This window comes from Bos grunniens, chromosome 5 (genome assembly GCF_055505025.1).
Source record: "Bos grunniens cultivar Pamir isolate PY7600 chromosome 5, Bosgru_T2T1.0, whole genome shotgun sequence".
NCBI lineage: Eukaryota > Metazoa > Chordata > Mammalia > Artiodactyla > Bovidae > Bos > Bos grunniens.
This window is the reverse complement of record NC_141169.1, coordinates 46445486-46469625: the sequence shown is the minus strand read 5'-3', so window position 1 is coordinate 46469625 and position 24140 is coordinate 46445486.

The following is a 24140-nucleotide window of genomic DNA, read 5'->3' as shown; positions in this document are numbered from 1 at the left end:
TTATCTTAACATAACTTTTAATGGAGAATAATCTGTAAAAATACTGAATCACTATGCCATATACCTGAAACTAATATAATATTGTAAACCAAGTATACTTTAATGAAAGAAAAGGAGATTCATGTAACTGCTTCCAGGATATCCCTATCTCTTCCTGTCCTCAGCAGGATCTTGAGGACAAAGCTTTCACTATAGCAATATAGCCTCTTTCCCCTATTTCAAGGGCAAGTGGACTTCTTGACCAGCCTCTAGGCCCAAGGATGAGGAAAGTTTTCCTGGGATCTCCAGGAAGAGATAAATATTTCTCCTTTTCTCACTTTAGATCATTTTTACACATCACTATCAGATGACCAAGTTACAATATCTAAATGTTCAAGGATCCTCTAGGTCATGTATGGAAGTCTTTATGGTCTAGTCTCATCAGCACAACTTCAGGATCTTTCTTAGCATCTCCTAGAGCTCTGACTCCTACTGCTGGGAAATCTAGGGGAAAGCAAGCCCTTAATCTCAAGATTAGTCTACGTCTATATTTGTTCTCTTTCTGGCTCCTCCCAAAGATCTCAAGACCAATTCTGCTGAGGTGCAGAAAATGCAACCAGGTCAGGCAGATGTGACCTCAGGGAATGAGCATGGTAAGCCTTAGGGAAGATGCCCTATAGTCTGGGGCAAAATGGGGGCAGGAATAAAATGACCCACGTCACCGTTTTGTGTTAATCTTTCTCATCAAGTTTGTGCCCCAAAGCGGTATTTTTGGAGCCCAGATTCTTACAAAGTCATTACATTAATGTGGCATTTTATACTTAACAAAGTGTTTCCCAATTTTCCCTCGCTTATTCCTCTTCACCCACAAAAGTATTTTTGGAGATAAAGTATCTATCAATTATGATTAAATACATACAGGAGAAAACTCAACCAACAATAGCTTAATCAACATAGAACTGTATTTTTATCTAATGTAAACAGGAAGCCTCAGAGTACAAGGCTGATCTGGTGGCTCCACTGACATCAGGGACCCAGATCCAGAGTCTTTCTGCTTCCTCATTTTCAGTGGATTTCCACCCACAAGGTGACCTCCTGTATAGTTACAGGAGTTCCAGCAATCAAAATCTTGCTCTGGGAAGGAGAAGGAAGAAAGGAGAAAGGGTATATCTCCCAACTGACTTACTTTCATTTAGAGATTCTGCATTGGCCACTCCTTTCTGCAAGGAAGGCTAAGAAATGGCCTTTAACTTTTTTAAAAAATGTAGACACAAATCTATCCCTATCAATAGGGATCTATTACTAAGGAAATAGAGGAGAATGATTATCGACTAGGAAAACAGTGGTCTCTAACCAAAGAAACAGAGGCTAATGAAGATTTAATTATTAACATTTGGTCAGGGTAACATAACTACTTAGTTTCTTATATAGGTCCTAAGAAATCTGTAAAACTCTCTCCTGTTATTGCCCAGTCCACAGGGGCATACTGACCTCACATTCTATATAAATGAAACCCTTGTGCACCTTCTATTCAGTGCACAACTTGTACCATCAGAGATGGCAACATGCCTCTCTCTTCTACACTTGGTAAAACTGTGTGTGTCATATCTTTCACCTCCACCCTGGAATCCTTCTTTCTTTGCTCTAATCATTTGGAGCTGAATACTCAGTGCTGCATATTTTATTAGAGGAGTTAGGTCCCTGTCCATTTACTCAAAATTAATAAGTCCTCTTCAGGTTTCTGCACCTCTGGTCAGGGACTTCCCTGATTAGGAACAGAAATGGGAAGAGGCCACCATCTTTTTACTTCTAGATGGATGAAGTCACCAGTAAGTTTGCACAACACGTGTACTTTCTTCAATTTGTATGAAAAAAGTATATGTTATGGTAAATGAAATGAGTCAGACAAATATTATATAATTTCACTCATACATGGAATATAAAAAATAAAACAAACAAGAAAAATAAATAAATGAACAAACAAAAACAAACACATAGATACAGAGAACAAAGTAGTGATTACCAGAGGGGAAGGGGTGGGGGTGGGGTGAAGTGTGTAAAGGGGACCAACTGTATGGTGGCAGATAGAAAATTAAACTTTTGGTGGTAAGCACACTGTAGGATATACAGAAACAGAAATATAATGTTGTACATGTGAAATATAATTTTATAAACTAATATTACTTGAAAAACAAACCTTAAGAAAAGAGTGTGGGGAGGACTGGAGAGTTGAGAAAAGAGTAAATACAATCTTGCCCCACTCCCAATTTCACCTTGGTCACTAACCCCATGTCTGCCAAAAAAAAAGTATATATTGAACACTGGCTTTTAAGGGCCTCGTTTGTTTACTAGAAGCTTCATTTTAGGCATTATAGGGCTTTTACTAATATTAATAGAGTAATACTTTAACTTTCATCTAATTATACTCCTCATATATATTTTCTTTATTTAGAACCCTGAAGGATGGGAGGAAACCACTAATAATATCATTTTATTGTAAATTGGAACAGAGTGTGGAGTCTTACTTTTAAAAATTAATCATATTTTATGCCTATTTATCATAATACTTTAAAAGTAAATGAATATATTCCTGAAACAGTTCCTATTTTCTACTTTCCCTAGAAACCGAATTTAGGAGTGGGGACCATTGATCAAAGATTCAGGAATAGATTGGGTTATTGGAGATTTCATTATATGAAGTTGTAAATGCAATAAACAGGGATCTCACTTTCCTGATAGGATAGGACATGGGTATACTTTCCTTAGGGGTTTCCCTGGTGGCTCAGTGGTAAAGAACCCACCTGCCAATGCAACAGACGAGGGTTCTCTCCCTGGGTGGGAAAGATCCCCTGGAGAAGGAAATGGCAACCCATTCTAGTACTGCTGCCTGGGAAATCCTATGAATAGAGGAACCTGGAGAGCTACAGTGCATGGGGTCGCAAAGAGTCAGACACAACTTAGTGACTAAACAACAACAATATACTTCCCTAAGTATAGAATTTTGGTTTTGAAGGTGTGATCACTGCAGCCTAAAGTCAGGAAATGAGGAGTCTTCTTGGGGCCATCCTGGGGTCTTTTAGTAAACTGAAAGTAACTGAATGAAAAGGAATCTCCAAGAGAGGCCAGGGGAGTGCCACCAGCCCACCACTACAGAGAAGTTCAAAGATAAGTCAACTCAGAAAAAATGCTCAACCACAGGGCGGATGTGCTGCTTTTCACACCCAAGTCATTTATTTGAAAAGCAAAGGCAGTAAATTTTTGAAGACTTCACAATGTTAGGATTACTCCGGAACAAAAGAGAAGATAAAGAAACACTAAGCTTCTCCTTCCAGTGTCTTTCTTGCTCACTCATTTCTTCCAGGCAGATTCTTTAAACCTTGTTTATTTCCTTAACAGAAAACCATAAGATTAAGACAATCATTTTTAACTTTTAGGGGTATTTATTTGTTGACTGTTGTATCTATTATAAAAACAGTAAGAACTCCCTGGGAAGTGAGTACAAGTTCCACATGAATAAATGACAAGACTATTAATTGGCTTAAAATACCAATAAGGCTTTAATTCCAATAGGTGTTAAATACATGAGTAATAGGAAATCTAAAGAGAACGGACTATGTTTCAAAAAGCCAAAGTAGTATAATCAATTAAGACTGAAAAAAATTAGCCAATTAAGTTAAAAAAAAAAAAAAAGATATATCCAAATGTTCTTTATATGCTGATATCTTCAAGTTTTCACTATGTCTCCTTAATTTATTGCCTAAGAATTAATGTAAAAAATCTTTAAGGTCATCCCCAAACAGCATGTTGTTTAAAAAGGGCAGATATTTGCTAAAGCATATATCCAGTTTGAATAAGGTTTAAAACTTACTCAAAATATTTCTGTTGAAAGCATACTTGAATGTCACTGGAAAAATGTTGTCTGGACAGGTTGTTGGGGCATAAACTACCACAGGACAGTTTTAGCATCGTTCATCTCCTGCTTGCAACCACAGTGATGAGAATGGAAATTCTATACATTCAGTTAAATGATTTGCATACTGGAGCAGTACACAAATACTGGAACAGAGGCCCCAAACTTTGGTCTCTTGCATTTCCCACACTCTTCTCTGAACTCCTGTATCACTTATGGTCAATACCACATAGCTCACTGCTTAGTCATGCAATCCTCTATTGTTTGGGTGTCCAAACAGATTGGAAGCTCTATATGTGACAGGGACCACCCTGTTAATACTAATCATGTATCTTCCACAACACCTTTTTACAAAGTAGCCGTGTTTAAATGCATTCATCCATCCATTCATCCACCATATGTGCAGAATTCATTCTACATATATGCTGAGGAGATGGGATGCACAAAATCTTTACTTTTCTAGGGTTTAAATTTAAATGAGATGGGATAGTAAAAAAAACAAGAAAAATATAAGAAGTAAAAATTACGATAGAGAAAATTAAACTAGGGTAATATCATAAAGAGAAATTGAGCAGCTACATTGAATTGGAAGGGCAGCAACCTCTCTGAGAAGGTGCTATCTAACAGAGACCAAGGACTTAATGATGAACTGTGTTGGCAGGTACTATGGAACCAGCAGAGGCCCTGTATGGCTAAAGCACAGTGAAGGAGGAGTATGACATGAAATGACGGGAAAAGAGCAGGGAAAAGTTCTTGGGATGTTGGAACCACAGTTTTGTATGTGAATTTTATGATAAATGCAGCACAAGGTTTTATCCAGAAAACATGATCCAATTTACATTTTTAAAAGACTGTTCTAGTTACTGTATACAACATAAAGCAAAACATGAAAGGGAGTAATTAGGTTATTATAATAATTCATGAGAAAATATTATGCTACTTGGATGAGGGAGTAATTAGAGCTATAAAAAAAGACTGAGATATTTTAGGGGTATCTTCAAGAGGATTTTCTGATGAACTGTCTGGGGGAAACGATGAAAACAAAGAAATCAAGGATTACTCAGATTTTTGGCTTAGGCAAATGAATAAATGATGATGATTTCTACTGAGATGAATGAGGAACAGGTATGCAGGAGGTGAAGGTAGAAGAGGAATCAAGAGTTCTCTTTAGATAGAGGTGCTAACTGAAGATGCACAAGTTGAAAGGTCAACCAGGAGGCTGAATACAGACTTCTTGAAAAAGGCTGGGGAGAAACTAACATCTGGGACCCATAAACCCACACATGGTATCTACAACCATGGGCTGAGGTTAGATAGAGAAGCTCAGAGGGACCTGCTTAGAGGTTGGGGGCCCTTCCTGTTTACATTAGTAATTAGCAGATGAGCAAGCTAAAACAAGTAAGAGGGCAAAGAAGTGGGTTTTCACAGCATTTACATAAAAAGGTAAAGAATTAGTATCACCAAAAAAAGACCCATATATTTGCTTCCTATAAGAGACTTACTTCAGATCTAGACACACATACAGACTGAAAATGGGGATGGGAAAAGGTATTCCATGCAAATGGATATCAAAAGAAAGCTGGAGTTGCAATATCAGACAAAACAGACTTTAAAATAAAGACTGTTGGATGGTACTGGCACAAAATAACAGAAATATAGACCAATGGAACAAGACAGAAAGCCTGGAGATAAGTCCATGCACCTATGCACACCCTATCTTTGACAAAGTGAGAGCGTAACAGGCAGGAAGGCCAGGGGTCTCCAAACGGAGGAAATAGCCTGCAAGTGTCAGACATTTTTATCTCTTTTAAGTGGCAGGAGGAAACAAATTATCGATATTTTTTTTCCTTCTCTATACATATTTAAAAAGAAGTTTCTCTTAAAATGCTGTGTTGCCATAATGACACCTGGTTTCTCCTGAAGTTAACCAATGCCTTTTTCTTATGGAAATGTTTGTCTTAAGCTATGCTAATGTACTATGCATTTACCCCCAAACTCTGTCTTCAAGTCAGTCCAACTCTTGGCTCAGAACCTGCTTGACAAACCACTATGTTATACTCAGATATTGTTTCCCTAATCTATGTAAATGACACTATTTGTATGGTGGTCTGCCCTTCTTCAAGATTCAAGTTAATCATTTTATGGCCCAGGATAAACCATTTGATGCCAAGATTATCCCAAAATGCATCTTATGGGTGAGGGGCCTGGTGTCATTCTGAATTTTAAGACATTCCTTTCTTTCATTAACAGACTGCTAGTGACTATATAACATCCAGCTGAAGACTAGCAGGGGGGTACTCTTCTGCCCCCTTCTGTGCCTTTGTCAGAAGCTTTCTCTATCTCCTTTATACTTTAATAAAACTTTATTACACAAAAGCTCTGAGCGATCAAGCCTTGTCTCTGGCCCTGGATTGAATTCTTCTCTGGGGGCCAAGAATCCTGGTGTCTTTGCATGATTCAACAACAACCTTTCAAAAGGAGGCAAAAATATATAATAGAAAAAGAGCAAAATCTCTTCAACAAGTGGTGTGGGAAAAACTGGTCAACTACAAATAAAAGAATGAAATTAGAACACTTCCTAACACCTTATATAAAAATAAACTCAAAATGGATTAAAGACCTAAACACAAGACCAGAAACAATAAAACTCTTCAGAGTAAAACATAGACAAAACCCGCTCTGACATAAATCACAGCAAGATCCTCCTACAGTAACGGAAATAAAAGCAAAAATAAACAAATGGGACCTAACTAAACTTAAAAGCTTTTACACAATGAAGAAAACTACAAGCAAGGTGAAAAGACAACCCTCAGAATGGGAGAAAATAATAGCAAACGGAACAACTGACAATTAATCTCCAAAATACACAAGCAGCTTATGCAGCTCAATACCAGAAAAACAACCAACCAAATAAAAAAGTGGGCAGAAGACCTAAAAAGACATTTCTCCAAAGAAGACATATATATGGCTAATAAACACATGAAAAGATGCTCAACATTGCTCATTACTAGAAAAATTCAAAACAAAACTACAATGAGGGGTCATTTCACACTGATCAGAATGGTCAATATCAAAATGTCTACAAACAAAATGCTGGAGACACTGTGAAGAAAAGGGAACCGTCTCACACTGTTGGCGGAAATGCAAATTGATACAGCCACTATGGAAAACAGTATGGATATTCCTACAAAAACAAAAACAAAAAAATGGTGGATTAAAACCACCATTTGTTGTTGTCGTTCAGTCTCAGTCATGTCCGACTCTCTGTGACCCCATGAACTGCAGCACGCCAGGCTTCCCTGTTATTCACTATCTCCCAGGTATGCTCAAACTCATGTCCATTGACTCAGTGATGCCATCCAACCATCTCATTGTTTGTCACTCCTTTCTCCTCCTCCTGCCTTTAATCTTTCCCAGCATCAGGGTCTTTTTCAATGAGCTGGTTCTTCACATCAAGTGACCAAAGTGTTGGAACTTCAGCGTCAGCATCAGTCCTTCCAATGAATATTTAGGGCTGATTTCCTTCAGGATTGACTGGGTTAATCTCCTTGTTGTCCAAGGGACTCTCAAGAATCTTCTCCAACACCACAGTTTGAAAGCATCAATTCTTTGACAGCTCTCCATGAGTGCCAACTCTCACATCCATACATGACTACTGGAAAAACTATAACTTTGACTATACGGACTTTTGTTGGCAGTGATGACTCTGCTTTTTAATATGCTGTCTAGGTTGGTCATAGCTTTTATTCCAAGGTGCAAGTGTCTTTTAATTTCATGGCTACAGTCAACATCTGCAGTGATTTTGGAGTCCAAGAAAATAAAGTCTGCTATTGTTTCTATTTTTTCCACCATGTATTTGCCATGAAGTGATGGGACCAGATGCCATGATCCTAGTTTATTGAATGTTGAGTTTTAAGCCAACTTTTTCACTCTCCTCTTTCACCTTCATCAAGAGGCTCTTCAGTTCCTCTTCACTTTCGGCCATTAGAGTGCTGTCATCTGCCTATCTGAGGTTGTTGATATTTCTCCCAGCAATCTTGATTCCAGCTTGTACTTCATCCAGCCTGGCATTTCACATGATGTACTCTGCATAGAAATTACATAAGCAGAGTGACAATACATGTACTCCTTTCCCAATTGATGTACTCCTTAAGGCAATGGCACCCCACTCCAGTACTCTTGCCTGGAAAATCCCATGGATGGAGGAGCCTGGTAGGCTGCAGTCCACGGGGTCGTGAAGAGTCGGACACAACTAAGTGACTTCATTTTCACTTTTCACTTTCATGCACTGGAGAAGGAAATGGCAACCCACTCCAGTGTTCTCGCCTGGAGAATCCCAGGGATGGGGGAGCCTGGTGGGCTGTCATCTATGGGGTCGCACAGAGTCGGACACGACTGAAGCGACTTAGCAGTAGCAGTAGCAGTTTCCCAATTTGGAACTAGTCTGTTCCATGTCCTGCATATAGGTTTCTCAGAAGGCAGGCAAGGTGATCTGGTATACCCAACTCTTTAAGGATTTTCCAGTGGTGCTAGTGGTAAGGAACCTACTTGCCAATGCAGGAGATGCAAGAGATGCAGGTTCAATCCCTGCATAGGCAAGATTCCCTGGAGGAAGGCATGGCAACCCACTCCAGTATTCTTGCCTGAAGAATTCCATGGACAGAGGAGCCTGGTGGGCTACAGTCTATGGGATTACAAAGTGTTGGACGGGACTGAAGCAACCGAGCACCAAACACAGCACAGTTTGTTGTGATCCACACAAAGTCAATGAAGCAGAAACAGACATTTTTCTGGAATTCTCTTGTATTTTCTATGATCCAGTGGATATTGGCATTTTGATCTCTAATTCTTCTGCCTTTTCTAAATCCAGCTTATATATCTAGTTCTTGGTTCACATACTGTTGAAGTCTAGCTTGAAGTATTTTGAGCATTACCTTGCATGCATGTGAAATGAGTGTAATTGGGCAGTAGCTTTGAACATTCTTTGGCATTGCTCCTCTTTGGGGCTGGAATGAAAACTGACCTTTTCTAGTCCTGTGGCCACTGCTGGGTTTTCCAAATTTGCTGGCATATTGAGTGCAGCACTTTAATAGTATCATCATTTAGGATGTTAAATAACTCAGCTAGAATTTCATCACCTCCACTAGCAAGTCTGCAATAATGCTTCTTTAAGGCCCACTTGCATTCACACTCCAGGATGGCTGGCATTAGGTGAGTGACCACATAATCATGGTTATCCAGGTCATTAAGACCTTTTTTTTTTTTTAAAAACAGTCCTTCTGTGTATTCCTGCCACCTCTTCTTAATCTCTTCTGCTTCTGTTAGGTCTTTATCATGTCTGTCCTTTACTGTGACAATCCTACTTGCAGGACAGCAAAGGAAACACAGACATAAAGAACAGACTTTTGGACACAGTGGGTGAAGGAGAAGGTGGGATGATTTGAGAGAATAGCAATGAGAAATATATTACCATATGTAAAACAGGTATCCAGTTTCATGTATGATGCAGGGAACCCAAAGCTGGTGCCTTGTAACAACCTAGGGGGGTGGGAGGAGGAGGGGTTAAGAGGGAGGCAACATATGTATACCTATGGTGGATTCATGTAGATGTATGGCAAAAACCATCACAATATTGTAAAGTAATTATCCTCTAATTAAAAGTTATAATATAAAGACTCTTGGGGATTCCCTGGCAGCCTAGTGGCTAGTAGTAAGCATTTCCATTGTAGGGGTCATGGATTTGATCTCTGATTGGAGAACTAAGATCCATAAGCCATATGGCACAAAAATAAATAAATAAATTTTAAAAATTCTTAATTAAGTTTTTAAATTAAAATTTTAAATTAGGTTTAATTTTACCAAAATTTAACATTTTTTAATTTACAATTTTTTATTTTTAAATTAAAAAATAAGACTGCTATAAGAGACAAAGCAGGACAATACATAATGATCAAAGGATCAATCCGAACAGATGATATAACAACTGTAAATACATATGCACCCAACATAGCAGCACCTCAATATATAAGACAAATGTTAACAAACATAAAAGGAGAAATCAACAGTAACACAATAATAGTGGCAGACTTTAGCATCCCACTTACATCAATGGACAGACCATCCAGAAAACCAATAAGGAAATATAGGGCTTAAATGATATATTAGATGTGATGGACTTAATTGATATTTATAGAGCATTCTATCTGAAAGCAGCAAAATACCCATACTTGCCAAATATACATGGAACATTCTCCAGGATAGATCACATGCTGGGCCACATAACAAGCTGCAGTAAATTTATAAAACTGCAATCATATCAAGCATCTTTTCCAACTATAATGTCACAAAATATCAATATCACTAGATATCAACTACAAGAAAAAGAAAACTGCAAAAAAACAACCACATACAGCCTAAACAACATGCTGTATGCTGTGCTGTGCTTAGTCTCTCAGTTGTGTCTGACTCTTTGCAACTCCACGGACTGTAGCCCACCAGGCTCCTCTGTCCATGGGGATTCTCCAAGCAAGTATACTAGAGTATACTTGCCATGCCCTCTTTCAGAGGATCTTTCCAACCCAGGGATTGAACACAGGTCTCCTACATTGTGGGCAGATTCTTTTACCATCTGAGCCACCTGGGAAGCCCAAACAATGTGCTACTAAACAACAAATGGATCACTGAAGAAATCCAAGAGCAAATCAAAAAATACATAGTGATAAATGAATGAAAACACAATGATTCAAAACCAATGGGATGCAGCAAAAGTAGTTCTGAGTGAAGTTTACCGTGATAAAAGCTTACCTAAGGAAACAAGACAAATCTCAAATAGACAACCTAACCTTACACCTCAAACAACTAGAGAAAAGAACAAACAAAATGCAAAATTAGCAGAAAGAAAGAAATCATAAAGGTTAAACATAAATAAAGGAAATAGAGACTAAAAAAATTACAGAAAAGATTGATGAAACTAAAAGCTGCTTCTTTGAAAAAATAAACAAAATTGATTAACCTTTAGCCAAACTCATTATGGGAAAAAGGGAGAGAGCCCAAATCAGTAAAATCAGAAATGAAAAAGAAGTTACAACCAGCACTGCAGGGTCATAAGACACCAGTACAACCAACTATATGCCAGTAAGATGGACAATCTAGAAGAAAAGCTTTGTCCAAATTATTCAAAAGGTAAAATCTCCCAGGGTTGAACCAAGAAGAAACAGAAAACATGAACAGAACAATTACTAAAATAATTACTCCCAATAAGCAAAATTTCAAGACCAGATGGCTTCACAGGTGAATTTTACAAAGTATTCAGTGAATAGTTAACATCTATCCTCTGAAACTATTCTCAAAATATTCAGAGGAAGGAACACTCCCAAACTCATTCTATGAGGCCACCATCACTCTGATATGAAAACTAGACAAAGTTATCAGAAAAAGAAAAAGAAAATTTCAGGCCAATATCACTGATGAACACAGATACAAAAATCCTCAACAAAATACTAGCAAACCAATTCCAACAATGCATTAAAGCAATCATATAATGTGATCAAGTGGAATTCAACCCAGGGACACAAGGATTTTTCAATATCCACAAATCAATCAATGTGATATACTACATTAACAAACTGAAGAATAAGAACCACATGATCATCTCAATATATATAGAAAAAGCTTTTGATAAAATTCAACATCAATTTATGGGGGGAAAAAATTATCCAGAAAGTAGGCATGGAAGGAACCTACCTCAACATAATAAAGGTCATATATATATCCTATATATGACAAACCCACAGCTAACAGCATTCTCAATGGTGAAAAATTGAAAGCATTTCTTCTAAGATCAGGAACACAACAAGAATGCTCACTCTTGCCACCATTATTCAACACAGTTTTAGAAGTCCTAGCTACAGTAATCAGAGAAGAAAAAAAAATAAATGTAATTTAAATTGGAAAAAAAGAAGTAAACTGTCACTAAAGATGCCACCAGAAAACCACTAGACCTCATCAATGAATTCATTAAAGTTGGAAGATACAAAGTTAATATACAGAAATTTTGCATTTCTATATGCTAACAACAAAATAGCAGAAAGCAAAATTAAGTAAACAATCCCATGTACTGCATCATCAAAAAGAATAAAATACCTAGGAATAAATCTATCTAAGGAGGCAAAGACCTGTACTCCAAAAACTATAAGATACTGATGAAACTGAAGACAACACAAACAGAAAGATATACCATGGTATTGGACTAGAAAAATCTATATTGTTAAAATGACCACACTACCCAAAGCAAGCTACAGATTAAGTTCAATCCCATCAAATTACCAATGGCATTTCTCACAGAACTAGAACAAAAAGGTTTTTAATTGGTATGGAAACACAAAAGTCCCAAAATAGACAAAATAATCTTGAGAAAGAATAACAGCTGGAGGAATCACATGCTATGACTTCAGACAACACTACAAAGCTAAAGTTATCCAAATGGTATGGTACTGGCACAAAAACAGACATACAGACACAAAGATATATGAAACAGGATAGAAAGCCTAGAAATAAACCCATATACCAATGGTCATTTAATCTATGACACAGCCAGCCAGAACATATAACGGAGAAAAGACAGTTTCTTCAATCAGTGGTGCTGGAAAAACTGGACAGCTACATGTAAAAGAATTAAATTAGGACATTCTCTAACACCATATACAAAAATAAACTAAAAATGGATTAAAGATCTAAATGTTAAGACCAGATACCATAAAACCCCTAGAGGAAAACATATTCAGAACACTCTTTGGCATAAAAGGCAGCAATATTTTTTTGGATCCATCTCTTAGAGCAGTGGAAATTAAAACACATATAAACAAATGGGACCTAATCAAACTTAAAAGTTTTCACATAGCAAAGGAGACCATAAACAAAATGAAAAGGCAACGGAAAGACTGGGAGAAAATATTTGCAAATGATGTGACAGTTGTTGTTGTTCAGTCGCTAAGTCCTCTCTTTGTGACTCCATGACCTACAGCATGCCAGGCTTCCTAATCGGTCACTATCTCTCAAAGTTTGCTCAAATTCATGTCCACTGAGTTGGTGATGCTATCTAACTCTGCGGCCTTCTTCTCCTTTTGCCTTCAAACTTACCCAGCATCAGGGTCTTTTCCAGTGAGTCACCTCTTCACATCAGGTGGCCAGAGCACTGCAGCTTCAGCTTCAGCATCAGTCCCTCCAATGAATATTCAGGGTTGGTTTCTTTTAGGACTGACCGGTTTGATCTCCTTGTTGTCCAAAAGATTCTCAAGAGCTTTCTCCAGCACCACACATCAATTTTTTGGTGCTCAAACTTCTTCATGGTCCAACTCTCACACTCATATGTGATGTAGGAAAATATAGTGTTTTCTACCAAAGGGGAAGATATGAGGAATAGAGAAATGATTCCTATTCATTTTTTTAGCTGAACAGGAAGATATATATTTGTGTGTGTGTACGCAGATTCTGAATAAGATTTCTAAAAACAGCTCATTGCCAGTCCCTTGTCCTCTCCCCTTCCTGGTTCCCCTTCCTCATAAAAACTATTTGGTGGGATAATTTCACGGGCTTTTACCCTGGGCATGTGCAGAGAGAGAACTATAGGGGTACAGAATACAGTCCTTCACTCAGGGCTTGCAAGTATTACTCATGACCCCATAGACCAATAAGAATCCTAGACAGTATCTGGGAAGATTGGGACTCTGTGCTCCTTGGCTTATGAGGAGCCAGGGGAGGGAACCTGCATCTTAGGAATAAAACCCGAATGGGCTGCCCACTCAGTATAGATCTTTTATCTGTAGCACACCCTTCTGCAGAAGTGAAAACTGCCTTGCCCGAGCCATTTTTGATTGTCTGTTCTATTCTGCCAACTCCATTTTGAGAACATTTCCAACATGTGACTCCTGGAAAAACCATAGCTTTGACTATATGGACCTTTGTCAGCAAAGAACACATACAAAGGACTCATACAGCTTAATATTAAAAAAAAAAAAAACTCAATCAAAAAATGGGCTGCTGCTGCTGCTAAGTTGCTTCAGTCGTGTACGACTCTGTGAGACCCCGTAGACGGTGGCCCACCAGGCTCCCCCGTCCCTGGGATTCTCCAGGCAAGAACACTGGAGTGGGTTGCCATTTCCTTCTTCAATACATGAAAGTGAAAAGTGAAAGTGAAGTCACTCAGTCGTGTCCAACTCAGCAACCCCATGGACTGCAGCCTACCAGGCTCCTCCATCCATGAGATTTTCCAGGCAAGAGTACTGGAGTGGGGTGCCATTGCCTTCTCTGAAAAAATGGGTAGAACACCTCAATTGTCATTTCTCTAAAGAAGACATACAGATGGCAAACAGGCACATGAAAAGGTGCTCAATATCTCTAATTATTCTTGTTGTTGTTTCGTCACTAATTCTTGTCTGATTCTTTTGCAACCTCAAGAACTGTAGCCTTCCAGGTTCTTCTGTCTATGGGATTTCCCAGGCAAGAATCCTGAAGTGGATTGCCATTTCCTGTGTCAGTAGATCTTCCCAATCAAGGATCAAACCCATGTCTCCTGAGACATGCACATCTAAACTACAATGATGTATCACCTCACATGAGTCAGAATGGCCATCATCAAAGAGTCTGCAAATAATACGTGCTGGAGAAGGTGTGGAGAAAAGGGAACCCTCCTTTGCTTTGTGTTGGTGGGAATGTAAATTGATGCACTTACTAGGAAGAAGAATATGGAGGTTCTTTAAAAAATAAAAACAGTTACCATAAGATTGTGAAATCATACTCCTGAATATATAACTGGAGAAAACTCTAATTCAAAAAAATACATACACCCCAATATTCATAGCAGCACTATTTACAATAGCCAAGACGTGGAAGCAACCTAAATGTCCGTCAATAGATGAATGTATAAAGAAGATGTGGTACATACACACAATGGAATATATGTCACAGAAAATAATGAAATAATGCCATTTGAAGCAACATGGATGACCCTAGAGATTATCATTTTAAGTGAAATAAATCAGACAGAAAATGATAAATATCATATGATATCACTTATTTGTGGAATCTAAAAAATTATAAACAAAATATATTTCCAAAACAGAACAGACTCATAGACACTGAAAATAAACGTATGATTATCAAAAGGGAAGTGCCAGGGAAGCAGGGGGGGAAGATAAATTAGGAATTTTAGATTACTATATACACACTACCATATATAAAACAGGTAAACAACAGGGACCTACTGTATAGCACAAGGAACTATATTCAATATCGTATAATAACCTACAATGGAAAAGAATCTGTAAAAGAATACACACACACACACACACACACACATATACATGGTGGCTCGGTCGGTTAAGAATCTGTCTGCAATGCAGGAGACCCAGATTTGATCCCTGGGTTGGGAAGATTCCCTGGGGAAGGGCATGGCAACCCACACTAGTATTCTTTTTTTTTTTTTCCCCACACTAGTATTCTTGCCTGGAGAATCCTCATGGACAGAGGAGCCTGGTGGGCGACAAACCATGGGGTCACAAAGAGTTGGAGACCACCAAGTGACTAAGCACAGCACACACACATATAATTGAATCACTTTGCTGTACACTCAAACACAACATTTTAAATTAACTGTGCATGCCCAGTCACTCAGTGGTGTCCAATTCTTTGCAACCATGTGGACTGTAGCCCTCCAGGCTCCTCTGTCCATGGGGTTTTTCAGGCAAGAATACTGGAGTGGATTGCCAGTTCCTCCTCCAGCAGATCTTCTCCACCCCAGGGACCAAACTCCTCTCCTGTATTGCAGATGGATTCTTGATGGCTGAGAAGCCTGGGAAGCTCCGATACCTCAATAAAAAGATAAAAATTAGTATTATTACAGCAGGCAGGTAGCTACATATAAGCAGAGAAATGCGAGGCAGGGGGCAGGTGGCAGGAAATATGCATCTTGTAAACATCAGGGGTCCACGAGCAGACAAAGAAAAGCAGGAACTTTCAGACTGACAGGAAACCACACTTTTGAGTGATGTGTGGGGGGAGCGGGGAAGACAAAAAAGGCGAGGAAAGGCAGGACTCTCCTGTGTCCAACTGTAACCTGCTGCTCATTATGCTCTCATTAAAATAAGATAAGCCTTGCAGATAATACCATCATGCACCAACACCATGACACTTCTTATCTTCTCTGTATCTAAAGTAAATATGGACAAAAATCCCTTCTTCCCTTTGGAAGATAAACTAGAATGAAACTCAAATTCCTCCTGTGGCAACGACTATTTGGCCCCTTCATTTGTATTCCCCTCATAACTGGCTTTCCAAAGAAATGCAGGACACCAGGTCCCCTCACCTGTCTCGTGTATTCTTGTTAAATAAATCCTCAGTTTACCTTCCTAACCTCCCTCCCTCACTTTTGAATTCTTTCCATGACGAGGCAAGAACCTTAAATTCACTGGGAACAGTATCAGATTTCCCGCCCTTTTTAGCAGAAAGGGACACTGATTAATAATGGTGATTTGCTATTAATATTTGCACCAAGACATTCAGCATAAGAACCTCTAATCAAAGTCACTGAGTACTGGAAGAAAGAACACTATATATTCAGTGGATTTCTGTTTTAGTTATTACATGTTTCTCGTATTTCACAAATTGGACTATGAATGATCACATTATTATTAAACAGAAAATTGAAATAATATCTGCTTCAAAGAACTATTCTATAACTGTCTTGACCTAAGAAATCCAAGAATGAATAAAGCTCACTGGAATCTTAATGTGGTTCCTTTAATACATTTTATTTGAGATAAGTATAAGAAAGCCAAGAAAGACTGGATGGGTTGGGACAATGGAGTCATTGCCTATGTGAGAAAGTAAAACACATGTTTTTAAAAAGCTTATTTTCTAATTACATAAGAAATAAAACATACTGTGATTATTAAAAAAGCAAATACAAAACTAAAGCTCACCTACTTTTGTCTGTGTGTTTGCGCCTGTGTGTGCACGTGTGTCATAGATGCCCTGCCCAGATTTCCTTTTCTGCTGCTGTCAGAGTTGGCTTACAGCAACTTTGAACTTTTTTCTCTGAAGAATTGTTCGTGGCCAAAAGAGAGTTGTGACTACTCCCCGTACCCCTGGAGTATGAAAGTAGGCCACATTTAATCAACAGTGAACTGACACAGAGGGATATAAAATCACCTCAAGGTGGAAACCATCTTGGAGCAATTTGTGCTCCAGAGCACCACTGCCGACCGAGCAGGTCTCCACCCAAGACCACATTCCTGCTTTGCTTTCCTTCCCCTGTCCTACTCTGCTTTTCTCACACCCCTATCCTGGGAACACTTTCTTGATAAACTGCTTGAAGAACAATCACTGTCTCAGGCTCTGCTTGCATAGGATCCAACTAAGTGTATCTCTATATATCCATATATGCATATGAAAGCAAGTTTTACATAAATGTTAGCATAATATGCATACACATAATGTAGCATAGTGAAGCTTTTTAGAATAACAATTTTCCTGGAAAGCTTTTGTATCAATATGCACAGACTTATTCCATTGTTCTTAACTGAAATCACATTGTAGGAGAAAAGAGAATTTCTCAAAAAACGTTTCAATGCCATAAATAAATGTCACCATTGTTGGTTACATTTCCTTGATTACCAGAAGTAGAGTTATTTTGTATGTTTATGATCCACTTGTAACTCTTTATCTGTGACTCATTCTCATACCCTTTACCTATTTTTCAGTTGGATTGCTTTTCCCATATGTATCATCAGTGGTTCTTTATAAATTCTGAATATTGTTCATTAGTCTTTGATAGGTTGCCAATACTTTTTCCTATTTATCGCTGTCTGTTTTTTTCTGTGCATGTAGTCTTTTGTGTTATTCAGGAGTTCGGTAATATGTTGAAAAATGATATTTTATTCATCATGGACTTATTGTATTTACTTTAAGATCACTTCACTACAAAGTCATAAACATATCCTCCTGTATTCTAATATTTTAAAGATTTTAGAGTTATTCATTTAATCCACCTGGATTTATTTTCATGATTACATTAGGGGTTGATAAAATTTCACTGTATTATCTATAATGGATAACTGTCTCATACATATGCATGCCTCACTCCTGGACTCTTAATCCCATTCCTATTTATTTTCTTTCCCTTAGTTGAATACCACATTATTTTTACTACCATATATTTGCTAAATATTTTGTTTCCTGGTGCATATGACCTTTTTTATTCATTTTGTTTTTTTAATTTCCTTGGTTATTCTTGTGCATTTATTCTCCCATATTAATTTTAGAATTAATGAAATTTCTAAATTGATTGAAATTTCAATCAATTTAGAAATTGATTGAATCAATTTCAATTGAAATCAATCAATTTCAAGATGAAATTTCTTTAGGATTTTGATTGGGATTGTATTGAATTCATAATGTAATTTGGGTATAAGTGACATTGTTAAAGTACAGTTGATCCTTCAACAACTCAGCAGTTAGGGGCTTAGACCCCCATACAGTGGGAAAATAGGTACTGTTGTCCCATGGTATCTACTGGGGATTGGATCCAGAACCTGCTGCAGATACCAAAATCTGCACATGATCAAGTTCCATAGTTGGTCCTCTAAATTCATGGTTCCTTATCCTCAGATTCAACCAAAAAGCACAGACCATGTAGTATTGCATGTACCAAAAAACATCTGTATATAACTTCATGATCAGACCTGCATGTCCATGATTCTACATTCACAAATTCAACCAACCATGGACAGTATAGTCCCACAGTATGCATTTATTGAAAAAAATCCACATATAAGTGGACCCACACAATTCAAACCCATACTGTTCAAGGATCAACTGTACTGAATTTCTCCATGCTCAAATACTGTGTACAACTGTTTATTTTCAATATTATCTGGTACTCTTTTATAGGCTTCAGTAAATTTTCATTAGTTTTCCTATAAATATCTTGAATATTCCTTATTGGGCTTGTTGCTAAATATTTCACATTTTCCTGCAATGACAAATACTTTTTCCAATACATTTTTAACTGGTCACTGCTGGCACTTTTTTTTTCTTTTTAGAGCCCAAGGGGCTGTGAATGGCTGTGTCCTCCATCAAACCCCGGGCACCAGGGATGGCCCAGGACTCAGGTGCAGACACATAATGGCAGCACACACATACTGCCCCCCCTCCGACCCTGAGCATCCTCCCTGGGAAAGGGGGCCAGGGCCACAATGCCACATCTCCAGCCTCTTGTCTGTACCCTGCCTCTCACTGCTGGCATTTTGAAGAGCTGGTGATTTTTACATGTTGATCTATATCCCCTTTAAATCTCTCCAATTCGTTCTAATAATTTTTGTATTGGTTTCTTGGAGTTTTTACATACTCTATCAGACATGTTATATAAATTACAATCTCTTGTGTCTTTGTTGATAACAGCTACATCTCTTGTATATTTTTGTTTTGGTATTACATTGAACAGGCCCCCAGTACAGTATTAAGCAGTAACTGTGATACAAGGCATCTTGACATTGTTTCTAACTGTAGTAGATATACTTCAAATGTGGCATCATGGAGCATAATGCTAACTGTAAGGTTTTGATATACTCTTCAAGAATTTTCTTCTGTTTGCTATGAAGTTTTTACTTACCAACTGTAAATAAATGTTAAAGATTAACAAATACCTGTTCAATATTAATTTAAATGGATTTCCTCCTTTTATCTAGTTAATGTAAAGAATTTTGCTAGTAATATTCTTCTTTCAACAGAAGAGTTAATACAATTTATTAATTCATCAGAACATTTTTTCAAAATCTTGACATGCCATTTTTATGTACTGATCATTAACTACATTTTCATCTTTAATACCTTACAGGACTTTTCCAAATTCCCCCTTAGAAACAGGTACAGGGTTTATTAAATGGAATACTTTCCCACCAGGTAACTGATTAGAAGAGAGAGCTCAAGTGACTTCACACTTTAACTTAAATATACTATTTTTAAACTTCCAGTCAACTTGTTGGGAATTCCCAGTGGCTCAGTGATAAAGAATCGGAGACTTGCAGAAGATACAGTTTCCATCCCTGGGTCAGGAAGATCCCCTGGTGTCTAAGTTCTAAGTTCAGTCGCTCAGTGGGGTCTGACTCTTTGTGACCCCATGGACTGTAGCACACCAGGCTTCCCTGTCCATCACCAACTCCCGAAGCTTGCTCAAACTCATGTCCATTAAGTCGGTGATGCCATCCAACCATCTCATTCTCTGTCGTACCTTTCTCCTCCTGCTTTCAATCTTTCCCAGCATCAGGGTCTTTTCAAATGAGTCAGTTCTTTGTATCAGGTGGCCAAAGTATTGGAGTTTCAGCTTCAACATCAGTCCTTCCAATGAAAATTCAGGACTGATTTCCTTTAGGATTGACTGGTTTGACCTCTTTGCAGTCCAAGGGATTCTCAAGAGTCTTCTCCAACACCACAGTTCAAAAGCATTAATTCTTCGGCATTCAGCTTTCTTTATAATCCAACTCTCACACCCATACATGATTACTGGAAAAACCATAGCTTTCACTAGACAGACATTTGTTGGCCAAGTAATGTCTCTGCTTTTGAATATGCTGTCTAGGTTGGTCATAGCTTTTCTCCCAAGGAGCAAGCATCTTTTAATTTCATGGCTGCAGTCACCATCTGCAGTGATTTTGGAGCCCCAAAAAATGAAGTCTGCCACTGTTTCCACTGCTTCCCCATCTATTTCCCATGAACTGATGGGACTGGATGCCATGATCTTAGTTTTCTGAATGTTGAGCTTTAAGCCAAATTTTTCACTCTCCTCTTTCACTTTCATCAAGAAGCTCTTTAGTTCCTCTTCACTTTCTGCCATAAGGGTGGTATCATCTGCATATCTGAGGTTATTTATATTTCTCCCAGCAATCTTGATTCCAGCTTGTGCTTCATCCAGCCCGGCATTTTGAATGATATACTCTGCATATAAGTTAAATAAGCAGGGTGACAATATACAGCCTTGATATACTCCTTTCCCAATTTGGAACCAGTCTGTTGTTCCATGTCTGGTTCTAAATGTTGCTTCTTGTCCTGCATACAGATTTCTCAGGAGGCAGGTAAGGTGGTCTGGTATTCCCATCTCTTGAAGAATTTTCCACAGTTTGTTGTGATCCACACAGTCAAAGGCTTTAGCATAATCAATAAAGCAGAAGTAAATATTCTTTTGGAATTCTCTTGCTTTTTCTTTGATCCAACAGATGTTGGCAATTTGATCTCTGGTTCCTCTGCCTTTCTAAATCCAACTTGAACATCTGGAAGTTCACAACCCACTTCAGTATTCACTTCAGTATTCTTGCTTGGAGAACCCCATGTACAGAGGAGCCTGGTGAGCTATAGTCCATGGGGTTGCAAAGAGTCAGACATGACTGAGTGACTCAACATCAACAATAAAACAGCATCAAATTGTTTAAAAAAACTGTGCACACTATTATGTACTTATTTAATAAAGGTAATAAATAATAACATTTAGAAGCAGCATAAACATTTTGCTTATCATGCTGAAGACAAACAGTAAATTCAAAATCAATTAGAAATCTACATTCTCAATAGCTTAGTCTCTGGAAATGAACAATTCTGATATTTGGTAAGACATTTCCAATTTCATCCAAATGGGTTGATGTCTGAAGTATCACTGTTAAGATATCTGCTGGGAAACCTGAGGATCTTCCTTTATTCCCCACTCAGTCTATTCTTTCATTTCAGATGTTCTTCCTTACTTCCTGAAATGCATCCTTTAGACATTGATACAGAGTGGCCTATTGATGGTAAACTCTATTTTTCTTGAAAATGTCTCTATTTTTATTCTAAAAATATAATTTTGCTTTCTTACAGTATTTTAAAAATATTACTCCATTTCTTCTGGCTTCCCCTGTTGCTCTTAAAAAGTAATCTGTAAGTATATTGGTCATTTGTAGGCAATTTGTCTTTTCTCTTTATTTGCCTTTAAGATATTTGCTTTAAGCATTGGAATGTTCAGACCTTAGATGTCTTCTCTTGTCACTCCTTCTCTTAGATATCTCAGCCAGTCTTGTTATTGTTGTTCAGTTGCCCAGTTGTGTCCAACTCTTTGCAACCCCGTGCACTGCAGCATGCCAGGCCACTCTGTCCCTCACCATCTCCTGGAGTTTGCCCTCGAAAAACACAGCCAGTCTTACAACTATATATACCACTTACATGGTAATGACTTCCAAAATTATACCTTCAACCCAGACCTCTCCCTCACTCCAGACTGGCATAATCAATTATCTGAACCCGGGTCTCCCACACTGCAGGCAGATTCTTTACCAACTGAGCTATCAGGGAAGCCCTATATAACAAACACCTCCTCTTAAAACATCTAAAACATAACACGCCCAAATCTAACCATAAGATTTTCACTCTTTTTCCCAAATGTGTTCCTTCAGCAGTCAGTCTTCCCTATCTCAGTAAAAGGTAACACTATTTTCCATTGTCTTAGGACAAAAGGAAACCTTTTTCTTTAGACCTCACATTCAGTTCTTCAAAAATTCCACCAGCTCTACATTTAAAATATTACCAAAAAATCCATGTCTTGTCACTCTCACAGCTTTCAGTTACCATCATCATTCTCTTGGCTTATTACAGTAGCTTCCTACTTGTTCTCCTTGATTTTATACTTGGCCTTCGTCCAATTAGTGTATTTTCAACACAGTAACCAGAATGATGCTGTTTTCTGTGAACCACATAATATCACTCATCTACTTAACAGCCTCCAGTGGCTTTTCATTTGACTCTGAATAAAAACCAAAATCATTTTAATGGTCTACAAGGCTCTTACATGATTGAGGCCCTTCTACCTGTCTGATTTTATCTCTTATTTATCTTCCTCTTAATCATTCATATCTAGCCACACTAATTTCCTTGCCATTTGTCTATCACAGAAAGCATAATTTCTCCTTAGGGCCTTTGCACATGAATTTGCCCCTCAGATAATCACATGGCTCATTCCCTCACCTCTTCCAGGTTCTTAGTCAATTTTCAGTTTCTCAAGGAGATTTGCCCTAATAACTATTAGTATATTTAAAATTACAACTACTACATCTGCACAATTCCCTACCTCCCTTCTCTGTCAAATATTTTGCAAAGCATTTAGACATACTATCAGACAAACTATATATATTTATTTATTTGGTGCCTAATACCCCTTCTCTTACAACATGTACACTAGAATATAAGCTTCATGCAGCCAGGGGCTTGTTTTGTCTTTCCTTCTTTCTTTTCATTGTTGTATTCTTAATGCTATAAAATTAGCTGGCATACAGTAAGTGCTCTGCTCAATAAATATTTGTTCAGTAGATGAATAAATTATGTTTTTCAGTTTCTCCACAGTGTTTCTAATTATGGATTTTGAAAACTTAATTTTTTGGCTAACTGCAAATCTGTATTTTATCAAGACTACTATAAGCATTAAAATCTGAGAAAAACTTTTCTAAGGTGTATGCCTATAATTTCTGGGTCACAGAATATGAATGAGTGTGTGTATGTATATGCTAAGTCGCTTCAGTTGTGTCCAACTCTTTGAGACCCCACAGACCATAGCCCACCAGGCTCCTCTGTCCATGGGATTCTCTAGGCGTGAATACTGCAGTGGGTTGCCATGCCCTCCTCGAGATCTTCCCAAACCAGGGATCAAACCTGCATCTCTTTCATCTCCTGCACTGGCAGGCAGGTTCTTTACCATTAGCTTCACATGGGAAGCCCCTGGAATATAAATAGATTTACAAAATAAAGCTGAATTGTTTTTCAATGCTTTTTATAGCATTGAAAGCATGTTTTTCAATGTTTTTATGCTATTTGCTCCAATAAAGTGTTAATACACATTTTTTCTAACACCTAGTACCATCAGACTTCTTAATTTTTTCCAATTAACAGATGTAAAATGACATCTCACTATGGTTCTAACTTGCCTTTTCAGATTATTGATGATTAAGCACCCCTCCACATAGATATATTTATCACAAATAGTTATTATTCTATAAAATACCTACTTTTTTCTTGTGCTCATTTACTAAGTGAGCAGTTATTTCTTTATCACTTCAGGTGCTTTATATAGTTGAGATACTAAGGCTTTCTTGGTAATACTGCAGCTAGCAGCTTTTCCCCAGTTACAGTGTATCGGACTCTTTGATGAATAGAAGTTCTTAAATTCAATGTAGTCAAATAT